At 45.2% G+C, this 25,330-nt stretch overlaps 2 long non-coding RNA genes across 2 annotated transcripts in view; both read right to left on the bottom strand.

The window, feature by feature from the left end:
* The window catches only part of LOC135400249 (uncharacterized), a 199,934-nt gene extending 196,470 nt beyond the window's left edge, over positions 1-3,464 (bottom strand). Inside the window, exon 1 of the long non-coding RNA XR_010424565.1 lies at positions 3,368-3,464. This is a non-coding gene — a long non-coding RNA (uncharacterized LOC135400249). The remainder of the gene's footprint in view (positions 1-3,367) is intronic.
* Positions 3,465-21,870: 18,406 nt separating this feature from the next.
* On the bottom strand, positions 21,871-25,097 carry LOC135400207 (uncharacterized). Its single transcript, XR_010424558.1, has 3 exons — positions 25,016-25,097; positions 22,794-23,040; positions 21,871-21,979 (listed from the first exon to the last, which is right to left on the bottom strand). It is a non-coding gene; the product is annotated as an uncharacterized LOC135400207 (long non-coding RNA).
* Positions 25,098-25,330: the final 233 nt, after the last annotated feature.

Here is a 25,330-nt window from a genome sequence, read left to right as displayed (position 1 = left end):
TCATAAAACACCTCCTGAAATAGTTTCCTGGCTATGCATCTGCATTATTATGACGTAATTGTCATTGTTGTCCATAATTCTTGAATATGTTTTGAATATATGAAAAAAAAAAGTCTGCTTGACAGCATATGTCTTATAGTCATCATCAAACAAGAGCATATGTCATTTTGTTCAGTGGCTTATGTACTTTTTTGTAAATTTCAGGTGGACGTAAATTGTAGAAGGCAGCTAGTGGGGGAGAAGATCATGGTCATAGGTCATGTGACTCCTGGAGCTCCCAGTGGGCTCCCTTGTGAAGTACTTTTCAGAACACACACACATACAGTTTGCTCACAGAACCAACGAGTAGGATGTTGCTTGAATACTGAGAGAAAATGGCGTAACACATACAAATATCGTGTGACACATATGACAATAAAAACATTTTTCACGAGGGATGCATGAGACACTGTCGCAATATTGTGTGCATGAACCATTGTGTGTGACACAAGCCGTGGGGGCACACCGCCTCGGACACATTCTGGGAAGCATAAAACACAGTATATACAGAGCTACTATGGTGGATGCTTCTTTTTTCTTTTTGGCCGTTATGAGACATCTTCGGCCGTAATGAGACTACCTTCGGCCGTATTGAGACTTTGGCCGTAACGAGACACTTGGGGATTAAAGGATTTTCGGCCGTAATGAGATTTTCGGCCGTAATGAGACTTCGGCCGTAATGAGACTCGGGCCGTAATGAGATGTTACCGGCAAGGTAACGTTCCTGGGAGTAACATTAGATACCCATTTCAAGTTCACAGCACACATCTCAAACATATGTCGGCGTGCGGCTTACGGCCTTCATGCGTTATCCAAGGTCAAATATGTTTTTCCACTCCATACACTTGTGTCATTATATTACGCTTTCATACATCCCCACCTCTCTTACTGCATCATATCATGGGGATCCACATATATCTCTCGTCCCTAAACAGCTTACAAAGAAGAGCAATTCGCATCATTACATTCACTCCCACAGTATGCAGCAGTCGGCACCTCTTCATATCACTGCGTATTTTGCCACTCATGCAGCTGTTGCATTTGTCAACAGCTTTGTCAGCTCATGCATTTGTCAGGTGTCTTCAACAATCAGTGTCTTGCAGTAGTCGTTCCATCTAGATCACCTCGCTCCGGTACTTTTCTCCTGCCACGCACAACAACCAACTATGGGAAGCAAACATTCACCTTCGTTGCTGCCAAACTATGGAACGCCTTGCCCGATAACCTAAAGTCAGTACATTCGTTCCATCGTTTTCGGATCATTTTAAGGAACCGTTTCATGAATTACTTACGCATATTCATACACATTCTTTTCATGCACGCTTTTTCAACTATTTGTCTTCTTTCACCCATGGGCTTTTTCGCCTACGCTGTTCACCCTCATAAACGTCACATTTTTGCTCAATCTCAGTTGTTTTTTGTTTGTTCTTTTACTTTTGTGCGTATTGTGCTTTGTCCCATACTGTGACAGTACATCGTTATATTGGATACCTTGTTCTGATGTTTTCACCACATATATGATATTCAGATTGTTTCCGGGAGGCCCCACCTCTAGCTATGCTACGGGGCCCCCACTGTGTACTGTGTATTGCAAATACTACTAATAAAATTGAAATTGAATTGAAATTATTCAATATTTTATGTCAAGTTTATACAACATCAAGTTTATTCAAGTTCAAGATTTATTTCTTGCACTTATGCGTTTCAGGATACAACGAACGTGCAGGGAGGTCGCAAAAGACTACATTTATTGTTTTGTGACCTTGCTACAATGGCAATATATATTTTAGGAATGACAATGGTCAGGTACGCTCTCTAAATTTGTAGCACTCAATTTTAGGTTGGAATGAGCAATGAATAGCAACTTCCCTCCTGATATTTTCTCATATATGCTAAATTTTAAATTTAATGTGATCGAATATGTGATAATATAATAATAATATATAAGAATATAATATGTGATAAATGAATGTGATCAACAGTAGATGTAAACAACATGAGTAGCCAGAGAAGTGCATTTTCAATAAATAATTTTCTTATAGCATATATGTGCATGCTATTAACTGAAACAATTATCACAGTTCCCTGACAAGTTTTAATTTCTGAGAGTGTACTGTAGAGGCTGCTTAGATCTACAACAGTTCATACAAGGTATTATATACTGTGAATGCCTTTAAAAATCCCATGTGACACATATGCCTTTACTTTCTGGAGGTGCTGTGGTAGTCAAAGTTTGAGGGCATTATGCAGGTTCTGCACCCATTTCTTGAGTATGTCGAGGCAGCCGTGAAGTAACCTGCATTGATGATGATTATTCCAATTTTTATGGTGCATCAACAACAAAGGAAATAATACATCAGAACATTGGTTTGGGTGCAACCAGTTAAAAATGAATATGTTGTTTAATAAATGCATTGTACAAATGTTAAAACATCAGTTTAAAACATGGTTTACAATCCCTGTATCTTCTAAAAATTAAAAAGATTAAAAACTATTCTAAAAAGAATATGAGGAACTCTTCTAAAAAGAATTATAATCTCTAATTATTGTACTGCTGGGTGAAGGAGCCTAAAGCGTAAGGTGTGTTTCTGATGTGAACATGTAAGAAAATATGCAAAACAGAGAGGCTAACCACAGTGCGTGCACTGAGGTTGTTCCTTCCTGTAAAGTAGAGACCAGTGGATGAGGAACGTGATACTTACCTGTACACCCAGCCGTATCACACTGCACAGATTATTCACTGGGTAGCCCTCATGACGAAACCTGTATTGAGAGACCACTTTTGCCTTAAAAACTGCTACAAATAGCGCGAACCGCTACAAATTATTACTATCGTAACAAGCTGACGATACAGCTCAGACACAAAGGCGTTATTCAAGTCGTACTACACGCCGTTACGTAGGATTCTTTGTCACAAATCAAACCAAGGCACAAAACAATACCAATACATGAAAAATTGTGACAATCTTGGTCTCATTATGACGTAATACCGAACTTGTGCGCGAAGGTAATTCAAAGAAATGAATGTGCACTTGCTTCCGTAGAGAGCACCGTGTACCATGCTAGCAATGCATGCAGAAAAGCTCTCGAGTGTTCGCACATATATTGATGACCACACTACCAGTGTAGTGTAACACGTTCTCTCAAGCATATTATGCACTCAAAATGTATTTGCCTCCGGGTAAAATGCAAGTATGCTCGATTGAACGTCGGAAGAGTGATCAAGCAACCTGCATCCAGTGCTCGTTTTGGGCAAAAAGCACTTCATAATGGTCAACTAAATACACAGAATGGACGCCTATTTATTCCTTGATGAAGAGTGACTCACCTGTATAAATTTAGGCCCTGTATCCTTGCCAGTACGGTTGGTACGACCGTAATTGCAAGAAGTTGACATGATCGCTGCGGCGACTGTTGTGGGTACAGTAAGATGGCGGCCGGTTTCTTCACGCTCGCGCTCCCTATCCGCGATCCAGCCTTTTACAATCGAGATCAGTGGGTGGGGCAAAACCGAGGAGCACGCACAGCTCCAATGTGTCATTGGTTCTTCTGGGAGAGAAGACACTGACCCCGACTGAACCCCAGGCGGTTACGTCCCATTTCGCCTAATGCGATTCTTAGGACTAAGAGGCTGAGGGCGTGCCATCTCATTAGGCGAAATGGGACTACCAACAAGTGGGCGTTACTATATGACTGATTGACGTCAGCAGGGAATGGCTCTGCCATTGTGTGCAATCTGCACACCTTGCAAAGTGCTAATCAAGCGTCGCCAAAAAAAGCTGGCTGTCCAGAAGGACAGAGTGATGCGGTTCTGCATCAGAGCCTAGCGCGCGGCGCCTGTGGCTCGACAGTCTACGAGCTCTTCTTCGAACGACACATCGGACTTATTTTCACTTTCGCCAAGCCTTGCGAATAACATTGCAAACAATATCAAATCAAAATGTCAAAATATCACTTGTCTTCCCAGTGGTGTCTACCTCTGCTTGTCTTTTCGTGCAACTCGGCGAAGGTTTTTCTGAGACCCTCTGGAGAATAACGTTATAGTCTGGAAGTTGTGGCTGCCCCGTCTACAGCTGTTTCCGCCATTATTAATCCTCTTGTCGCACATTTTAATCCTTATACCATGACATTTAATCCATTTGCCATCGGAATTAATCATCCTTTCATTATTTTTTATCCTCATTTCACATAATTTAATCCGTTTCTCATGCAATTTAATCCAAGTGACTATGTGTGGGCTACATGACTTTTTTGTGTGTATTTTGGGACAATTCCCATGTGTTCGCATATTGCACATGCTTTTCACTAATATTGTGGGTTTCTGCACCATAACGGGATACAGTGGGACTGTCAATCTGGATTACGGTGTTGTGGGACTATTCCCATGTCTACGAGTATTACCCATGGTTTTCATTAAAAACGTGGGTTTCTGCATTGTAATGGGTTACTGTGGGACTCTGTATATGGATTACGATATTGTGGGACTATTACCAGGTGTACGGATATTACCCATGCTTTTCATTAGATATGCAGGTTTCTGCACTGTAATGGGTATAATGTGGGACTGTCGATCTTCATTACGATATTCTTGGACTATAAGCAAGTCTACGGTTATTCCCAGTGCTCTCCATTAAAAACGCTTTTTTGCACTGTAATGGGATACTGTGGGGCCGTCAATCTTCATTACGATATTGTGGGACTATTTCCATGTCTATGGGTATTACCCATGCTTTTTATTCAAAATGCAAGTTTCTGGAGTATAACGGGATAGTGTGGGATTGTCTGTCTGGTTTAGGATATTGTGTAACTATTCCCATGTGTGCGGGTATTACCCATGCTTTTCATTAAATATGCGGGTTTCTGCACTTTAATGGGATACAGTGGGACTGTCGATCTTGATTACGATATCCTGGGACTATATGCATGTCTATGGGTGTTCCCCTTGCTTTCAATTAAAAACGCGGTTATTTGCACTCTAATGGGATACTGCGGGTCTGTCAATCTGGATTACGATATTGTTGGACTATTTCAGTGTCTATGGGTATTACCCATGCTTTTCGTTCAAAATGCGGGTTTCTGCAGTATAACGGGATACTGTGGGACAGTACCTGGACTACTCCTGTGTGTGCGGGTATTACCCATGCTTTTCATTAATTATGCGAATTTCTGCACTGTAATCGGATACTGTGATCTAGATAGACAGTCCCATAGTATCTCATTACAGTGCAGAAACCCTCATTTTGAATTAAAAGCATGAGTAAGACCCGTAGACATGGAAGTAGTCCGACACTATCGTGATCAACACATAACCCTATTACAGCGCAAAAACCTGCGTTTTTAATTAAAAGCACAGGGAATACCCGTCGACGTGGGAATAGCCCCACAATATCGTAATCAGGACTGACAGTCCCAGAGCATCCCATTACAGTGCAGAAATCCGCGTTTTTAATGAAAACCATGGGTAAAATTCGTGGGCATGGGAATAGTCCCACAATACCGCTATCCAGATTGACAGTTCCACCGTATCCCATTAGTGCAAAAAACCCGTGTTTTTAATGAAAAGCACGGGGAATACCCATAGACATGCTTATTGTCCCTGTGGTAATCAAGATTGCCAGTCCCACAGTATCCCATTACAGTGCAGAAACCCACATATTTAATGAACAGCATGGGTAATACCCGCACACATGGGAATAGTTCCTAAACAATCCCAGTAGACAATCCCACAGTATCCCGTTATACTCCAGAAACCTGCATTTTGAATGAAAAGCATAAGTAATACCCATAGACATGGAAATAGTCCCACAATATCGTAATGAAGATCCGCAGTTCCACAGTATCCCATTACAGTTCCAGAAACCCGCATATCTAATGAAAAGCATGGACAATATCCGTACACATGGGAATAGTCCCACAATGTCGTAATTCATATACACAGTCCCACAGTATCCCATTACAATGCAGAAACCCATGTTTTTAATAAAAGCATATGTAATATCTGTAGACATGGAAATAGTCCCACAATATCACAATCCAGATTGGCAGTCCCACAGTATCCCATTGCAATGCAGAAAGCCACGTTTTTAATGAAAACCATGGGTAATACTCGTAGACATGGGAATAGTTCCACAACACCATAATCCAGATTGACATGTCCCACAGTATCCCGTTATGGTGCAGAAACCCACAATATTAGTGAAAAGCATGTGCAATATGCGTACACATGGGAATTGTCCCAAAATACACAAAAAAGTCATGTAGCCCACACATAGTCACTTGGATTAAATTGCATGAGAAACGGATTAAATTATGTGAAATGAGGATTACAAATAATGAAAGGAGGATTAATTCCGATGGCAAGTGGATTAATTGTCATGGTATAAGGATTAAAATGTACGACAAGAGGATTAATAACGCCGGAAAAAGCTGTAGATACTTCAACTCGCAACTTGGACTCTTCCTTTCGACTGGCAAACTGAGTGACCAAGCTATGACCATCGATGTTACCAAGCTGTTCATCTTCAGTTGTATTTGCTCATAGACATCAACGAGTGAGCAAGATGTGTCGTTTTTGACAACGCGACGAGGAGGCAATCAACTTGAAGTCTGCGAACGAAGGCTTCTCTCATACGTATGCTGTCGGACAGCTGATGCACCTTAACCCTTTCGACCCTGGCGTCGTCAAAATCGGACAGGTAAAAAAAGTGCTCGTGCGGCTCGGAAACAAAACCGAAACCACTGGAACCGACATAGAACTGTATGTTGGGCATACCACGCGTTGACGGCATCAATTTTCTTTCGTTAGTCGCGTGCCGAGACGAAGACGCGGCGCTAAAAATGGCGGAGGTGGGTCGGTCATGAACGCGGAATGGGTGAACTTTGTCATTTTATTGTGGCTTTCTCTACAGGGTAACGACATTTATCTTTTTTATGACATAAAGTGTGACCTAAGTGTGTGCGTTGAGAAACTGATCGGTACGCGCTTCCCTTTTGTATTCCGGGGTGTTAACCACTTCGGCGATTTTGACACCATCAGGGCTCAGCGGTTGTGCAAATAGGGCGCGTATGTTGATGGTTCATGCAACACTTTTCGCATAACTTGCGATCATCTTCTTGATTTTGGTACTTTCTCGTGATTTTCAAATAGTGGCCTGTCAGACCATCACTCTGGGGGGAGGGGGGCCTCTTTGTCGAAGGACATACATGAGGGGGAGGGGTACGGACATGCCTTATTGCTGGATTAGGTCGGTGCGAGGCGAGGGGGCGATCGAGCAAAGATAAAGCAGCGAAGGCAGCGAAAATAGCCCAGAAGTGTATGAGGGCACGAGTAGTGAACCATCGTGATAATGAGAAGAAATGTGCGCCAGTGTCACATCTCTTCTCAGCTGACAGCTTGACCAGGTGACAGCTTGCAACGATCTACAAGAGTGACGCACCATATCGATGCATTTCTTTTCGGAGTATATACCAAAAAGCGTGTTGCTCGTGGAATAAATTATCCAATGTTCGGTCCAAGTTTTTTTGCAAGACCCTCATGCTTGGGATTCTGGATAAACCACAGCACCCCGCTGTCTGTTTTGGGAAGAATACGTTACTCCATGTCTGTGGAGCAAGCCTGACAAATGCTATGAAGACCTATTACCCCGTTGTCGTAAGTGAGTATAAGTGCAGCATCACTCTTAAAAATGAACTTCACCGCATAGCACGCTCCTAGCCAACCATCAGCTCGAATGATATCGTTATCTGCCCCGATTTGTTGAAAACGGGAGGCGTACGCCTTTTCTGTGACAATTATGAACAGCATAAGTGTCACAGAAAAGGCGTACGCCTCCCGTTTCCAACAAATCAGGGCAGATAACGATATCGCTCGAGGTGATGGTTGGCTAGTTGCGTGCTATGCTGTGAAGTTCATTTTTAAGAGTGTAGAAAGCGTCGATAAAAATCCTAATCGTTGTAGGTAAACCCTACGAATACGACGCAATCAAGTAAACCCTACGAAAAATTTTGGTTTCGTACCAATATCCTCAAATATGTATCACGTGAAGACGGTTTAGCCTTCGTATGTTCATGCTGCTTGTATTCGAATACTATCGTCATTAAACGCGCGTTCAGTCAGTCCTACCATTCACTACAGATTTTCCCGTCTATTTTAGTCCAAGTGCCATCTGAATTAGTCCGGGTGCCATCTGAAATAATCCAGATGACATTTAATTTAATCCGGATGCCATCTGAATTAATCCATGGTGTTTATAAGCACTATAATCGTGTACTCACACGAGGGACATCCCCGCACACTCTTAGAAATGAACTTCATCGCATAGTACGCTCCTAGCCAACCATCATCTCGGATGATATCGTTATTTGCCCTGATTTGTTGAAAACGGGAGGCGTACGCCTTTTTTGTGACGCTTATGCTGTTCATAATTGTCACAAAAAAGGCGTTCGCCTCCCGTTTTCAACAAATCAGGGCAAATAACGATATCATTCGAGATGATGGTTGGTTAGCAGCGTGCTATGTGGTGAAGTTCATTTTTAAGAGTGCAGAATATTCTACAGACATGTAGTGGAAGGAAAAGTAAAAAGCTGCTGACAGGACTTAAATTCTGCTGCGTCTTATGCTGAGCATTCGCACGGCGCCGAGATATCGACTGTTAAAGCAGACGCAAAGCAGACGACACCATTGGTCATGTTGTCTGCTACAAAATATCTTCTGACCAGAACTGCCGGATATTTCGCGCAGTTAGAATAGCGCGAAAAGGCATGGCTCAAATAGCAGACGACACCACTGGTGCTGTCGTCTGCTACAGAACGTCTTCTCACTGAGCTGCAGGATATTCCACGCGGTTAGTAGAGCACAAAATGCATGACTCACATAGCAGACGGCACCATTGGTCCTGTCGTCGGCTACGGAATATCTTGTGACTAAGCTGCGGGATGTCTTTCCGTGCTCTTCAAACCGCAGAGAATATCCTACGGCAGAGTCACAAGATATTCCTTCGCAGACAGGAACACTGGTGTCGTCTGCTATGAGCATCATGCCTTTTCGCGTTCTGCTAACCGCGCGGAATATCCTGCAGTTCAGTCAGAAGATATTCTGTAGCAGACGACAACACCAGTGGTGTCCTCTGCTATGGGAGTCATGCCTTTTCGTGCTCTCCTAACCGTGTGGAATATCCGACAGCTCAGTAAGAAGATATTCCGTAGCAGACGACAGCACCAGTGGCGTCGTTTGGTATACTTCCGCTCCAACTCCCAATATGTCAGCGTCGTGCGAATGTTCCACATAAGACACGGCACACCTTGAGTTCCATCAGCAGTTCTTTTTTTACTTTTTCTTCCACTACTATACTCTACAAAGATGTCCCCGTGTGAACACACGGTTATAGTGCTTAAAAACACCATGTATAAATTCAGACGGCACCCGGATTAAATTGAATAGCATCTAGATTTTTTCAGATGGCGCACGGATTAAATTCAATGGCGCTTAGATTATTTCAGATGGCACCAGGACTAATTCAGATGGCACTTGGACTAAAATGGACGGGAAAACCTGTAGATTCGCAGCCCTCGTCTCCCATATGCCCACGCAGTCAACAACCATTGAGCCCTGGTGTCCTGTTTTGACGACACGTAGCCATTTTACGAAATAACTATGAACTGAATATTTTTTTGTGTGTGTAAGCATAATAATGGGTGCACAGTAGTAACAAAAAGTAAATTTTTAAAAATCTGGCTCAAAATAAATAATTCCAGGGCCGAAAGGGTTAACGTCTTTTTTTTTTAATTCCGTGATAGCGCCACGAAGCAACTGTGAATATAAGCGACGTACAGGCGGGGGCAGACGGAGAGAGGACAGCAGGAGCAGTGTGGCACAGGGAGATAGTATGCCTGGGCCGACTTCAGAGGGAACTGTGCCGACAGCAATTTAACTGAACATTGTCGTTGAACTATGCTCGTTACCCTCTAAAAACGTGTTCAGCTCCTTCTGGCTTCGTGCTTCGTGAGTGAAACTTTGAATGTAAAATACAACCTCTTTGTTCAACACGGCGAATGTGTTTTCGTGTTTGTAGGTGAGGTACAGGCACGATAGGAGTGCCAGTGGTGGTGCACATGCAGGGTGCAAGGAAAAAGGAAAACCGCCTTCTTTCTTTACGTGACACGTTTATACGGCTCAGTAGGCGGAATGGGACAGCCTGGGCTGCCTGGCACATATACATTAAGCGAACCGGGACCCCATGCGGTTCTGGGGGAGGGAACATGGCGAGGGATTGGGAAATAATCTGATAGCATTAGGCGAAATGGGAATAGACCAAGTGGGAAGACACGCTCCAGGTTACATTCGTTTCTTCGTCCATCATAATTTATTTTTCTCGGGCTCTGGTATCCTGTCGTCACCTGGCTTTTACTCTGGGGGAATCGCAGCAAGCAAAATAAAGCCATTTAATTCGAACGCGTGTCCTGTGTTGTCCGTCAGTGTCTAATATGTCTCCTTGCGGTCGTTACCGTGTTTTTGCAACATATCTGCCGGAAATATGCAGAAGGTATCAGGGCCTTGGGGAATTGCTTCTTAATCTTGTCACGTTGTCTGTGTGTTCTGTTTCATGACCGCTGCCGTTTCGATCAAACGGTGTTCGATCAAATGGCTTTCGTCCAAATGTTCCGCGTTCGATCAAACAGCTTTCGACCAAACGACGTTTGATCAAATGTCCCGGAATCCCTTACAAAAACGAAACAGTTTCTTTCGTAACTACTTACAAAATGAAAAAGACACACACAAGTCAATGAAACATCCCTGGGGCGTATAGTTCTGCAACCGAAGAGAGGGGTGGGCAATTGTAGCATGCGATGAAGATAGAATCCGTAGTTGCGGTACGCGCAAAATACAGAGAAAGTCAGTTCTTTTACGTAACCATTTAGAGTTGTTATTCTCCACTTGAATCCACACATAGAGTAAGAAAATGGCGTTCCAAAAACGAGCATCCAGGAGATCTTGCGAAGCTGGGTAGTGACAGACGAGACGACTCAAATTATGCAGAGTGAACAAAGAGGGCGCGAATAAGTTAGCAGCATAGAACATATACAGCGTGCTGGTTAGTTTCAAACATGGAGAAATAAAAAAGACACACACACAGTACAATTATTTTCTTCCGTAACTACTTACAAAAAGGAAAAAAAAGAAACAGAGTATAATTATTTCAAATGATTTATTTCAGTGCGAGGAGTAGAACAAGCAGCAACATTTCTTTCCTTTTTACGTACTTGCGTAACTACTTACGAAAAGAAGAAAAAAAAGAAACACACAGTACAATTATTTTAAATGATTTATTTAAGTGCGAGGAGTAGAATAAAAGCAGCAACATTTCTTTCCTTTTTCATGAGCTGAGACAATGTTCACGCATAAGAGCGGAGCGAAACGTCGAACTGGCCACAAATTTGGTAATGTAATGACACATCCATGAAGCATAATCGTCAAAACTACGCACTATGAAAGATGAAAGTCACTGAAAAGGTTAGCCAGCTGGCTGTACCAATTGAGCAAAGCTAACACGCCTTCTCAGCGACTTCCAGGGTGCGTCATCTGAAGGGACAAACCAGTCACTCTCTCTCACTCATTCTCCTTTCACTCTTACATTTTTGCACACCAATCTTGTTTTGCAATTTCTGTTGCCTCGTTTTCGTGTCATAGGTGGGACTTACTCCAAAGGAAGCAAAGGTTGTGCTGAAAAGCCACATTTAAATGGCGTGGAGGGAATGATATGTTTGAAGATCTGTAAAGTTTCCGGACGCGATCTTTTCGGAATATGTGGGAATTTCTATGTGGTGTCGCCGCATAAGCTGGGACTGGGAAAGTTTTGTCTGCGTACGTGTAAAGCAATTAAGAAAACTTCGTGTATGGCGACGTTTGGTGACACGCTATGCTACGGTTTTGGGAATAGAAAAGAAAATCTGTATGTAGTCTGTAATGTGTGCTGTCCGGACTCAGTACGTGTACTGAGTCCTCTACCGCGTTTGCAAACCTGTGAAAGAAAGTGCGTTGTGGCATCTTGGTATTAAATTCGTGTATGGTGTCATGTGAAATGTAACTCTATCCTCTGTTCCTTAGCGGATGCTTCACAATTACGACAAAAAGCTCCCGTTTCCCAAAGCTGTTGTGCACGCGAAGCGGGTGGTAGAAACGCGCGCTACGACGCTGTCGTGCAACAGCTGGAATCCAAATGTGCTCAATTACATCATTTCCTCACGCTGCGAGATGTTCGTGGGAAGTAATAATAATCAGTGCATACCATTAACAATGTAGATCTCGCAGTCGTGCCTTGCCAGCAGTCATACAGCTTATACTACCATCGATCCTGTACGATGCCAAACAACAACCTTTGTGCTCCTTCGGGTGTCTTTCTATCTCAAATAAAACAAAACGTACTTCCGCGATTCTTAACAGCTTCTTAACTGCGAGAGCACTACGCTTATTTAGACATTCAAGCCTTCGAGCAAACGCGGATCCCCCTTGACGGCGGCTTCCCCACATTGTAAAATGAAAGCCTCCCGCTTTGCACCAACAAGAACTCCAGGCGAAAAATGCAAAGAGAGGTCGTTCCTTGATACACGACAATCGTGTTTCTTTATCAAAATATTTTTTCCTGCTTGCACTGGACACACTAGTAAGTCTGACACAGCGCATTACTATCACGTCATTTCAGAGGAGCAAGTACCTGACTAGGGAGCCTCCATGGGTGGCTGCGGCTTCTCCCTATACCTGACGGAGCGCGAGCGCCGCGCCGCGGCCACAATTAGACTCGAGGAATCGGGACCACACTTTTTCAACGGCGGCGCGGCAGAGTTCGGTCTCCTTACTTCTCCTCCGTGTACCGGAAGGAGCAGAGGACAGCGGCTCACATATCCCGAGCCGAGCTAGGGAACCTCCATGGAGGCAGCAACCCATGGAGGCTCCCTAAGCCGAGCGCTACCGATGCGCCATCTATTAGGCAAGAGCAGAGGCTGCAGCGCTCCGCCTCCCGAGTCCTCCTATTGGCGCGCTCTTGGTCAGCAAAATCAAGGATAGTCTTACGTTAGTGCGCTAGACGTGTAAGCGATTAAGCCTCCTGGCTGGTGTGAACTTGGTGGGCGAGTTCCCCCCCTTGGGGGGGGGGACTCGCAAAATCATTTCATATAGCTGCGCAGGAAGGTGCAGCTCTGTCCCGTATACAAGCACTGACGATGTGCACCCCAGGGTTTCTTTTGATGAGCTGCGTAGTCCGAGCAAAGCAAAGGGCAGGATCCATTAACAGGGAGCTTTATGCGTCATTATGGCTGTCTTGAGATGTCAAGAGAACCCCACCACAAGGTCGTTTGCAGACGGGTAATATGCTGTAGTATGGCAGCTGCTCGTGCCGAGAAGCTGGGTGAACCCTGTGGGGACATGAGCTGCTTTCCTCTGTCGATGTGTCGCCGAAAGGGCTACTTTTGACTGCGAGGGAACCCCCGAACGCGCAGCTTAAGTTCACACGAAAGCCGCACTCGCCCATCCAGAACACAAAACAAGTCAATCAAACATGCAAAGGTTTATTTTTACCTTAGGCAAGACCATAGACGCCGACTACGGGGATGCGCGGGGGCCCTTGCCCCCCCCCCCCCCCCCGGAACATGAACTAGGGAGGGCGCCGCCTCCCCCGGGAAGTCCCGCTAAGAGACTGACACCAACCTTTGGGGCTCAGCGCGCCCGGGTCAAAAGAGCGAAGAGGCACCAACCCCCAAAATGCATCTTGCAATTTGTAAAATATGTATCCGCCCACCATACTCATTATCGCAGTAGAAGGTGAGGCGAAGAAACACAGAGGATGACACAACACATACCCTGAATTTCGCCCAAAGCAATCAGATCAATGAAACGAAGCAGTCGAAAAGGTACCAGCAGCTGCCAGTCTTCGGAACGCATATCCGTTGGGAGTGGGTTAAACTCCTGCTGCTCCATTTCATTGACCATGTTCATTATATTGCGCGCAATTCGGGTCACACACCGAGGATTCAATGCATTTTGTTCCTTTTGCACTCAGTTTTCAAAGGCGTAATGCCTTCAGTTGTGCACATGTTCACTGTTTACGTTCTCTCTGTTTCTTCTTTTCTGTTCTTCCTTCCTTATTTCTATACCAGTTCTGCATACATCATAGGATCCCGCCAGAGTGTGTAATTCTTCAGCTTTAGTTTTGTGTTCTTCATTTTTCTTTTCCTTTTCTTTCCTTCTTTTTGTTTTCTTTTGCTTTCTTTTTTCTTTGTCTTTTTTGTCTTCCCCCTTTCACTTTTTTTAATAACAAGCCGACATCCGTCTGGCTGACCTTTCCTTCCTTTTTTTTCTTAAAGGGGCACTAAACAGCTCCAGGAATATTCTCCAGTTATCATGCTCTATGAAAGAACGTGGCTCACGATATCCAATTATGAAACTCATTTACTTCTAGCGAGCGCCTTTACCACGAAACAATGCCATTCAAAGAGCACAATCCGCGTGAGTCTCTCCTTCCTACTCGGAGAGCCCCTACGTCACACGTCTCGCACGTGTAGCAAAGCTGCATTCCAGTCACTGGAGATGGGGGAGATTTCGGACTCCTAGCCAATGACGGGCCTCGTTGACACAAACAGCAGCGTGCGGGGAGAACCGGTTGTGAGAACACCGCTGTGACCTCGCGGAGCAATACAGCGCTGAAAACATAGTGCGCACATGAAATGGAATATTATGGGCTTTTGGTACCTTTTGATCTGGCTACCTTGGGTTTGACAAGTGTAAACATATGTTTAGAATTGACCTCAATACCCGATATTAAAACAAAACCAGTGTATAGGCGCCCCGCATTTTGAATGGTTGATGGTGCGCGACGTCAAAATGACGTGTGGCTATTGTCGCCAGGGCATCGCAGGGCGGGGCATGAGCGCGAAAGAGCCCAGTGAATGTGCGGTTGGTTTGGAGCCATTACTTACTTTTTTGCGACAAAATTTTTTGCTAAACGTCACTGTAGGAAACGAATCACACTGCATTACAAAAAAGTGCACCTTGCATACCTGTTTATTGCCCCTTTATTAAACATACCCCCCCCCCCGCCAGAGTACTTACTTCGCGGTGCGCCCTTGCCAACAGTTAAAAAGCCAACAGTTGACCAGCCGTTCAAATGAGCAATGGCGGACCTTGCTTGTCGAATCCATGGACTACAACGTATGAAACGAAGCCATACATTTAATGGGTTGCATGTGGTTTCTCAATCCCTTTAACGTGTCAGCAAGAATGTTACCGACACATTTGACTTGTTCAAACGCTGCATTGAACTACACTATAATGGCCATATTGTTAAACGGTCCTCGACTCGACCCTCCATGGAGCTGCTCGTCGACACTGGTTTTGTGGTTCCAAAATCGACCTTGACTCGAAACGTCTTCCGAGCGCTTCGCGCTTTCCACGAATTCTGCACGGTAGCGCCGGTGTTTCTTTGAAGACCAATATCTTCCTGTCTCATCTGTGAAACTGTCCATCAGGAGCCACCATGCAAAATATTTTCGCTCTGCGGTGTATTATAATTGCGCAATGAAATTTACAAAAACTGTCAAAGAGAGCAGCCGCGGACGGCCGACACAATCCTCTCCTAACGCAGGGAAGTACCAGCGGCATGGCAGAGCGGCGTCCCGCTCGTTGGTGGTAGCCAAGGTCGTGCTGAAGACTGGGAGGTGGTGGGTTCGAATGACGTTTTCCCTCGGCTTTCTGAAGACTTTCCAGACGAATGTCAGCCCAGGACGCAACTAACACCCGCGTCCCCCACTCCTTCCTGCGGTCCTCTCTCCATCTGTCCATATCTGTACACCGCTCATAGCCACAGTTGCTTCGCGGCGGTAAAACACACACACAAAAACGTAGGGATGTCCCCCCAGTGCCTTCTTCCTTTGTTTCTTCCTTCTCAGCTCAGCTGGAGGGCGAACACCAGCGAGTGTATTACGTGACGCTTTCACGTCACGTGTTGGATAGATTCTGGCGTGGGTTGAATTATCCGTGGCTTCTGCGCGTTGTTTCGTCTGAGAAGACTGCTGTGATCGTTTTGTACTGTTCAGTGCGTGAGTGCAAAACTAACGCGACTAAAACAGCGACAGCGTACACTTGCACCCGGTTAACGCGAAACTGCGGAACAAGTGGCTTGTCAGACTCGAAATGGTAAAAACAAATTCCCGTCACAGCCGCGTGTGCAGCAAGCACTTTACAGAAGCTGGCTTCTTTTATCCAGTTGGTGACGCCTTGTTCGGTAATTTTAAATTACATTTGCAACAGAGGTAGCTTAGGAAAGCCTGCAGTATACCTAATGGCGCTGGTGCTTACTGGCCGTCCCTTTAAAGGGCAGAAGAGCAGAAAACTTGCTTGGGGAACGGTACCAAGCAGAAATCTGCCCCTCCGACAGCATGAGAACTACGTGGTAACGTCGGATCGTGCGAAGGGGCTAGAAATAAGCGGCAGATGAGTAGTGTCTGACTTATGGAACGAGACAGGACAGCAGTGTACGATGCACTGCCGTTGTGTGAGGGACTTTTGTCCGCTTATTTTTTACCTGCCTGTGAAGTACATTTACTTATTGATTCAAATGACTTCATTCGTTTTAAATATGTCACGTCATTCATCTTTTGAGCTGTAGCTGCTGGACTTCAGGAGTTTTCTAGGTAAATTGGACTGCATGTTCATACTGTTAACCAGACTCCAGGAGGGCGACAAGAGCTGATTTCATTATCCAGAGTCCGGACCCCAGAATTCAGACACTCATCTCCGAAGAAAAAGAAGCCGTCTGCTACACATGAGGCACAGAAGAACCAGTCGATATAGCCAGTGCTCGACTGGACATTGAGTGGGATAAGTGAATGAAGCTTTTGAAGACTTTGCAGCAGAGATTCCGCTTTGACCTATTACCATATATTAATGACATTGTCGCAATTACTGCTGGGTTGGCAAACATCAGTAAAATGATCTCCTCTGAGAACAAGTTTCCATTCACCTGAAAAATGAAACATCAGACTTGTTGTTGAAAGCTTGTTTGTATTTGCTTTGGATGTGTACACATGCAGGCTTTTGGCCTGGGTCAACATTAAAAAAAGAGAGAGAGGAGGGGGTCACAAGTGTGATGTCGCACAGAGTACCATGCAGATATCTTCATGTGAGTATGTGTCCTTACCCAAATGCAGTTTTGGTTTTGTAAAAAAACATTAGTGAAATCCACATGTATGCTCTTCTAAACTCAGTATGCAGGATATATATTTTTAAAAAGAGAAAGAAAGATAAACACCTTGCAACTAATTCAACAAAGGCCTTCGTCAAGGTTCACACTACAGCTAATGAACTTGCCGTCTTTCTCATACACCAGAGAATCTGCTGACTGTACTTTTGTTACTCTTATCTGCATTTGAATTTGGGGGAAATGGTGGCTCGTACACACATTTTCGCTCTGTCACACCAGTACTCGCTTCATAAATGCAGTTACGTCTCCAGATAATTCGTCCACATCATTTTGGTCCTCCATTTCACGTGAGTCAGGGTACGTGGCATCACAGAAGTTCCAACACAGTTATACGCAAACGCCGCACACGCAGAACAAGCACTCATAGAGCTATGCGTAGTCTGCTCTCCTGCTTCGCATCCAACAACTGACGTCACAGGCTGCTCCCCGCAAGGTGGCGACACCAAAACCTCTCGAGGCGAGTGCCCCTCTACGTCACGAGTCACGTGCTCGGGGACCACGTTACGTCACGACATTCCCTCATTCTCCGATAGGCTCTTTTCCCCGTTGAAGTTTTTTTAAAGGTGTGCAGAACAGAGGCCTCGGGCGCTCACTGTACGTTACCTGCAGTTGTCGTTCTTTCGCAGGAGCTCATTTTATTCGTTGAATAACACGTCGCAGCGAAAGACAAACAAACACAATCTTGGGGGTCACCTTAGTGCTCCTTTAAGTGGAGGAGCGCCTCCACTCACTGTAGTCGAGGCATGCTGTCGAGTCGAGGATCGTTTAAGAACATGGCCGTAAGAATCGGAGCTGCCGAATTTTTCGATGGGAGTAGCGAGAGAGCTTACAGATCTGTGGCCGTGTTCGCTCATCATTCTGAAAGACGCAAACCATTTCGGTGAAGATAAGATCACGATAGCATTCATAACATGAATCAGAAACAATGGACATGATGACGAACAAGTAGGAACTTCAAGTTTTATTTTTCTGCGTTTCACGTTCCAGCTTATTATTTTTTCGTTGCCACACGGTAGTTTGTGATGTCCCGTGGGTCCACAAAAGCCTCACACGAGCATGCAGTCGATTCTTCCACAACCTTTGCAAGCACCAGATTGCGAGGACAGTGCCACGTCTACGTCTGAGTCACTTTGAACATTTTTCCACTGTCTACACACAGCAAATCCTCCACGATTTCGAAGGCACAAGTTTTGCTCAGTGGTACAATGGGGCAGCGACATACGACAATGGCAAGGGATGGTAAAGAAGAGGAGGCGGTACGTAGGCTACGACGGGGAAGGTGTTGTATACTCTGCCTGTGATAGCGCTGGAGTATTGTCCCGTGGTGAGATCGTAGGTTCCTCCCGTGACATCTTTGATGACACCCAAACTGTAAGCCATACCAGCGAGTAAGAAAAAAAGAAGCAAGCGGCCCATCTACAGAAAGGAAACGGCGACAGTTTAGTACAAATGGCACATACGTACACTTCACAACGTATACGCCAAACGTGCGCAAAATGAGTAGTAGACATGCACATCCTCAAAACGAGCCTCTTTGAGGTCCATTTCCATCTTAAAAGGGCGCTAAAATGCACTTCTGCTCAGGGCATGAAAGATAGCGTTACCTTGACAGCAATAGAAAAGGAACGGGATTCGTCCGTTGCCACCGTTACGCCCTCTTTAAGGAAGAGAGACAGACAGAGCCAGACCCGGTAGGTATGATGTGTGTACAGGTCCCGACAAAAGTTTACGGAACACTGGAGTGGTGTATATAGTCATCTGAGCGACATGGTTGCTGCAAACAGGAGCAGATAGACTTACAAACAGGTGACCGGGTACGCGACGCACCTCTCAGTAAGTGTGTCCACTCCCGTTCGCCGCTAGGGTGTCGCTGGTATCAAGAAATACGTCGCTCTGGTGGTCCGTAAACTTTTGTCGGGATCTGTACTATGACGGATTTTTGAGATGACAATATATTCACAATCACGGAAGAATGACGTCGGTGCGTGGTGACGTAGCAAAAGCCGGTCAATACCCATTAACACCCTTGTCTGGTGAGATCAATTCACGGTGGATGGTCCCTTGCGCATCGAGAGAAGCTATCAGCATTGTCTATACATGCGATCTGGTCCACCCTTGTCCTGCTCTCACCTAGTATCTCTCGTTCGGCACTTTGTCGTTTAGTCGACCAATCGTACCGGACACAATATGGCCCTTGCCCTTGCTTGTGCTTTTACTCGCTTGTTTGTGCGCACAATTCGTTTGCGCAAGAATATGTGCACCTCAGACATAACGTGCGTCATGGAAGCGCATCGCAGGGGGACCTTACGAAGTCCATGGTGCATAACAGCGATGGACGTGTGATTGGTACTGAATGCACAGCTGCGAGTTGACAACCTGTCTGTGCAAGAACAGCGTAGGATAGCAGTCAACTACTGACAGGCACTGCTATCGGATGAGGGCACATGCCAAATTACAAAGGACAACCTCGGAATACAGTTTAACACCACCTCTGTACAATGCGAGCAGATTGGACATGTACAGCTTGCATCAGAGTTAACTTGAACGCCATTCCGGTCTGCGGACCCTGGTGGCGCTTAGTAAAAATAACGGCAGAGTTTTCTTTTTTTTTTTTTTTTCGTCTATTTAAAGTTAGAGAGGTGACACTCGTTATGAAGGCGTTGTTTTCTGCTAGGCTCTGCGAGGGTGGGTCTCTTCCTGCTTCGCAGGCTGGAGCAGTGTTCAAGTTAACTTTGACGCGTGCCGTACGCTAAAACAGCCTGCAATGTGAAAAAGTTAATCCAGACACCGATGTTCTCGAGAAGGACCTCGATACCGAGGCGTTAGATGAGGATGCCAACATCTCCATGTTTTTCTTTCTACTACAACAGTTACCATAGGCCTCGAAAACAAAAGCAACAATAAGGTTAAGTGCGGGACCAGTGCCGGATTTACAGTGGTGGGGGCCCCGAGGCACTGTGCTGTAGAGGCTCTCCCGTGCATTCTATGTATTATTCTATGTATTCGTGTATTATATGTCTATAAATGACATCGTTTTGTTTCTAAAGGACGGCGGCCGTGTGGCACACTAGTCCGAGATTTTGCAGCAGTAAAGTTTTGTCATATTTTGAACATTTCGTAGACAAGTGAAATAAATATTCTATTCATGTCTATCGAATGTGTTATTCGGGGTCGATATGCGTGGACGGAGGACAAATTTTTACCAAGTTTCCGTTTCAGGGATGCGTTTCAACTTTCAAGCATGCAAGAAAGATTTCCCTTGGACAAGACCTTTACTGGTGGGGGCCCCTTTGCGGTGGGGGCCCCGGGGCACGTGCCCCGTCTGCCCTCCCCTAAATCCGGCACTGTGCGGGACTTCATGCAACGTAAAGTACAGGGTGGGTGCAGATAAAGTAGCTCCACATCCATGCACGTATGGCGTTGTGGGGCTACTTTATCTGCACCCACCCTGTATTTACTCTTCGAACCAGAGCGCTTCCTTTGTGTGGGTTGGTCTGGCGCGCTTGTTGACGGGGGTTTTGGTCAATTGGAATTAGATATATGAAGAAAATATGGAGATGGCGGTTCCACAAATGTGGTTCCCTCTACTCCATGACACTTAGAGCTGAGTGCTGAGCGATAATGCAACGTTGGTGCGATGTTCGATCTCGGCACATAAGAAGGACGACCGCAGCACATCTGCTAAGCGCATAGCAGACGTTTCATGCATTGGCACTAAACAGTACAGTTTCTTTCCTTCATGTAGCTCACGTCACAGGTCACGAAAGTAAACGTCACGATGTGACGATAGATGTGAACACAGTTGAACATCCTACGTCACGTCACGAGTCTTTGGCTGAAGAGACGGCTGGGAGCAAGTTGCTAAGCTGTAGCTATCTCGGCAGCTGACAGAGGACTATGATAAACACTTCTTGGTGTCTATGTTTATCTTAGCCTCATAGTAGCCGTCGATGTTTCCGCAATACAAAGATGTATACGTAAAGTGAGCGAAAATACACCATGTTTAGCACTCACCATACTTTCTCTCGTATCCACCATCCTTCGACCACACCACTACGAACTGCCCTACCCCTTCGTCCTACGTATATATACAGATCCACATTACAAAACAAGGGCACACAACAAAACTTCCTCCTCTTCTTCCAATACACGCCTTTTTCTTTTCTGTTTCTGCCTTTTCTTCTTCTTCTCTTTTCTTTTTTTTTTTTTTTTCGCAGGCGGAAGTGAGGTTGTTTCACTCATCGCCTATCAGGTGGCGTGCCATTGTGACGCCACATAAGCGCCATTAGGGCTAGCTGGCACAAGTTGCCGTCCGGTAACGAACGTTTGCGACAACCATTCCAGTAACCCCAGCTTTTGTGTTTGCCCGTTGTTCCTTTCGTGGCTCCATTACAATAACAAAAGCGGGCGTCGTAGGCGACTGACTTTATCTTCTCTACCAATCTTTTTCAAACTGTGTCCACGTCAAAAAGAGAGAGAAAAAAAAAAAAGGAGGCGTGGTCGTGGCGAAATTCGTGGACGCTCGTTCAGCCACGCAAAAGGCACGAAATGAAAGGGAAATAAAAGACAATAGATTGAAGGGTGCTTGTTTTAGACCAAGTTTTATTATATTGTGCTCGAGCCTGTTACTGCATTGAAAGTTGATGACGACATTCGATGGTTTCCAAGGTGGGAGAGCGATGTGGTCCGATCTGGAACGGAAGATGAAAATTTTTGATAATGTGCGGGTGTGGTTTTGATTAATCGTGAAGGAAACGAAAGGGGTTGGAAGCGCATTCGTTGTCTGCGCGTGATGTATATTTGCGTGTAGTTATATGAATGTAGGATAGGAAGTCGGAAATCTGGCTACAAAGTACGGGGATCTTTTGGCACCAGTGCTTCGGAAGCTGGGAGAGGGAACGGAACACCGAGGAAAAATGATGGAATCAATATGCTTTTATCGCTCTATTTTGCTCTCTCTTTTACGGGACTTACGCTGTAGTTATGTAGAACTCGCAGCTTGATACGGTTTCGATGTAGTTTTTTTTTTTTTTTTATATGTATCAAAAAACAGTGCGATAAAATATTTTTGTTTCTACTAGAAACCGCGGCTTCAGAAATACAAGAGCTTACTGTTCCGACGTGCAGCAGACAATGGACATATGTAATAATGGGAATAATGGCTCAAATATAAATCTCCAAAATTTGGCGGTTGTGACTTCAAGCTACGCTCTATGCGTCGAGCTCTGTTTCTCTCTCTGTCTCTCTACATACCAGCTGTTCAGACCTCCTACGTTTTTACAGAAACAGGCGAAACCAACAACAGTGTTCTCTAAGGACGGAGTGTTCGCTAACGCCTACTAACTCCTAACTAAACCAACTTCTGGGCGTGGAGTTACAATTACCTATGCCTTTCGTATTCCTACACACACACAACGGGAGTGTAAAAGTACCGAAGCAAACAGTTGTCATGCCATGGGAGTTTCCTGATATTTGACGTATTTTTTACGAAGGCTTCGTTCTTACCCGGGTAAAATTGTCGAAGAAGCGTTGTTCAGCCATCTCAGCCGTAGAGGACACCTCCGTAGACTGGTGCATGACCGTACACGTACGGATATGCGGCTCCAACCACGGCGGCTGGGTTGTAGACGTGTCCCGTGATGGCGCTGGAGTACTGGCCAGTGGTCAGATCGTAGGTTCCCCCTGTGAAGTCCTTCACGACTCCGACACACAACACGGAGGAAAGGACGGAGAGGAGGACAATAGCCAGGATCTAAATAGGACAATCAATATTAGGACGAGAGCCGTCGATATATTGACCAGAGAATCTGTTTCTCTTCTGGGCGTAGGGAGCAGATGGGAAGCGCTCTACGAAAACGATACGATAAAGAGTTGTCAAATCAAGGATCAGCAACTTCATGTCAGCCATCTCAAAGGCAAGCAATTGGCTTAATTATGATGCTTTCGGAACCCTTTGCGATCTGGTGATGATGATGGTGATGTGGTAATGAAAAATATGGGTATGTGAGTTACGACGAAGTCGAACTGGCTACCCCGGTACGCTTACACGCAGAAAGTACAAACAGATGAGAGAGTTAAAATATGGGGGCACACACAGCACAAATTCAGCCAGTCGTAGAATTTCCACAATCCCGGTTGTATCTAGAAAATCCTCAAGTGCCCTCAGCGCCTTGTCGGACGACAAAGGACCTAACAGTTTCGCGATGTCGAAGGCTCGGAAGTCTACACGAGAGAGGCTCGCCTCTAAAGCCCTTCGAGTATCAACGTATTTCCGACACCTGAGAAGTACGTGCTCTACGTCCTCTACAACGCCACACTCACTACAGTTCGGAGGGAGAGTCTCGCTTCCCCAGTTTGAAGACGCAGTCACAACGCTGTTTGCAGTATAGGTGGGGATCAATTGTACTCACAGCTTAAAGAGGGTCAAAGAAATGCCCTCAAGCGAGAGAACCCTTTCCTCAACAATACGATATGGCATCCTCATCGAGACGATTTGATTCATGCAGAGTACGAGAGATATAGTTGGAGAAATATATCCGGAGAAATTTCACCATGATTCTGTAGAATTGAGCCAGATTAAATCGCATCACGGTGTTCGACTCTGTATGAGAATGTCTAGCTATACGAAGGGTTCCGCGCTTTCGGTTTTTATTTTAGGACGGACTCGGCGTGTGCTTTTCGGTGTTTATTTATTTTCACGAAATCGGTGTTTTCGGTGATTTTTTTCTGGCGTGTGCATGGTTTACGCTGCAAATATCGGCGAATATAAGCTGCAACGTGATTTCAAAACTGTCCTCAAAAACGTCTCAGCGCAGCCTTAAAACCCTAAACCAATACAAAAACTAGCCTCTGTGAGACATCACAAAAGGCCCCCCTTTTGCTCCACAGCAAAGTGGTGGTACCTAAATCGTGAAAGCAGAGCTCATTTAAGTTTATTGTAATATATGCAGCCATTGGAGGGGGGGGGGGGGCAGGCAGCGATTAATTCTCCCAATCTTTTCTCGGACATTCATTTGTATTCGGCGTTTTTCGGTTGAAATCGAAAACGCGGAACCCTGGTTATACGTCAACATATTGTAAAACCGGTGGGGAATCAACGCTTCGTAAGCACTTACTGTACTGAACTCACACAGAGGCTCACGTATAGTGACTACAAGTTTTTATGCCGCGCAAAAATGTGTGGTCACTATACGTTCATCTGTGGTCACCTCCTGCATTGCGGTGGAACAGACGCGTTAACGTTGAATAGGCTATTCAACGTTAACGCGTCTGTTGCACCGCGCACCAGGAGGTCTCATAGCGGCCAACTTATTCCTTCGCAAATAAGTTAGTTAAAACGGTGCAAGCGAGCTGCTGTACTGCAGAAAGAGGTAAGATTTCGAGCATTGAGATTGAGGGGAAAACAGATCGAGTCGACGCGACTCCAGACGACACAAGATTCAAGTCTTATCTCAAGTCTTGTGCCATATCTTCATCATTTTGTATCTCTGTTCCTCAAAGAAATGTTAGCTCTTTCTTGTTCCTGTTAGCTTGCCACGAGACTGCTGCGATTACGGTGTTAAGACTGCGTTTTTGTTTCACTGCGGTCACCAATTATTATAACTATGAGTCGGCTGTGCTGAGAAGTGCAAAACATGGTGCATTGGGGAAAGAAAACACGGGCGAATGGTTATACAATAAGCGACAAAAGAAGCAAACGTTAGTACACTCTTACACACGTGTCTTACCAGCTTAGATGCCATGGTGGAAAGTGTGTGCGAAACGTCTGCAACGATGAGACTGTGTTTTTTCGGATGGTGGCAGACGCTTATATAGGGAAGACACCCGTCACGCCCATCAGCTTTCGCCATATACACCCTCGCAAGAAATAAGAAATAAAGAAGAAGATACGGGCTTGGCAAAAGTTGCGCGACCACGAAAGGGAAATGACTTCGTTCCGTGACTTTTTTTTTTTTTTTTCTCGCGTTTTCTCCTACTTAAAATGGAGGCATTTATCGTCGGATCGTCCTCACATGTTTCTTTTTAATTGGCCACTCCCATCT

The sequence above is a fragment of the Ornithodoros turicata genome, chromosome 1 (assembly GCF_037126465.1).
Source record: "Ornithodoros turicata isolate Travis chromosome 1, ASM3712646v1, whole genome shotgun sequence".
NCBI classification, from domain to species: Eukaryota; Metazoa; Arthropoda; class Arachnida; order Ixodida; family Argasidae; genus Ornithodoros; species Ornithodoros turicata.
The sequence above is the reverse complement of the archived record's forward strand: the minus strand, read 5'-3'. Positions and strand labels throughout refer to the sequence as shown.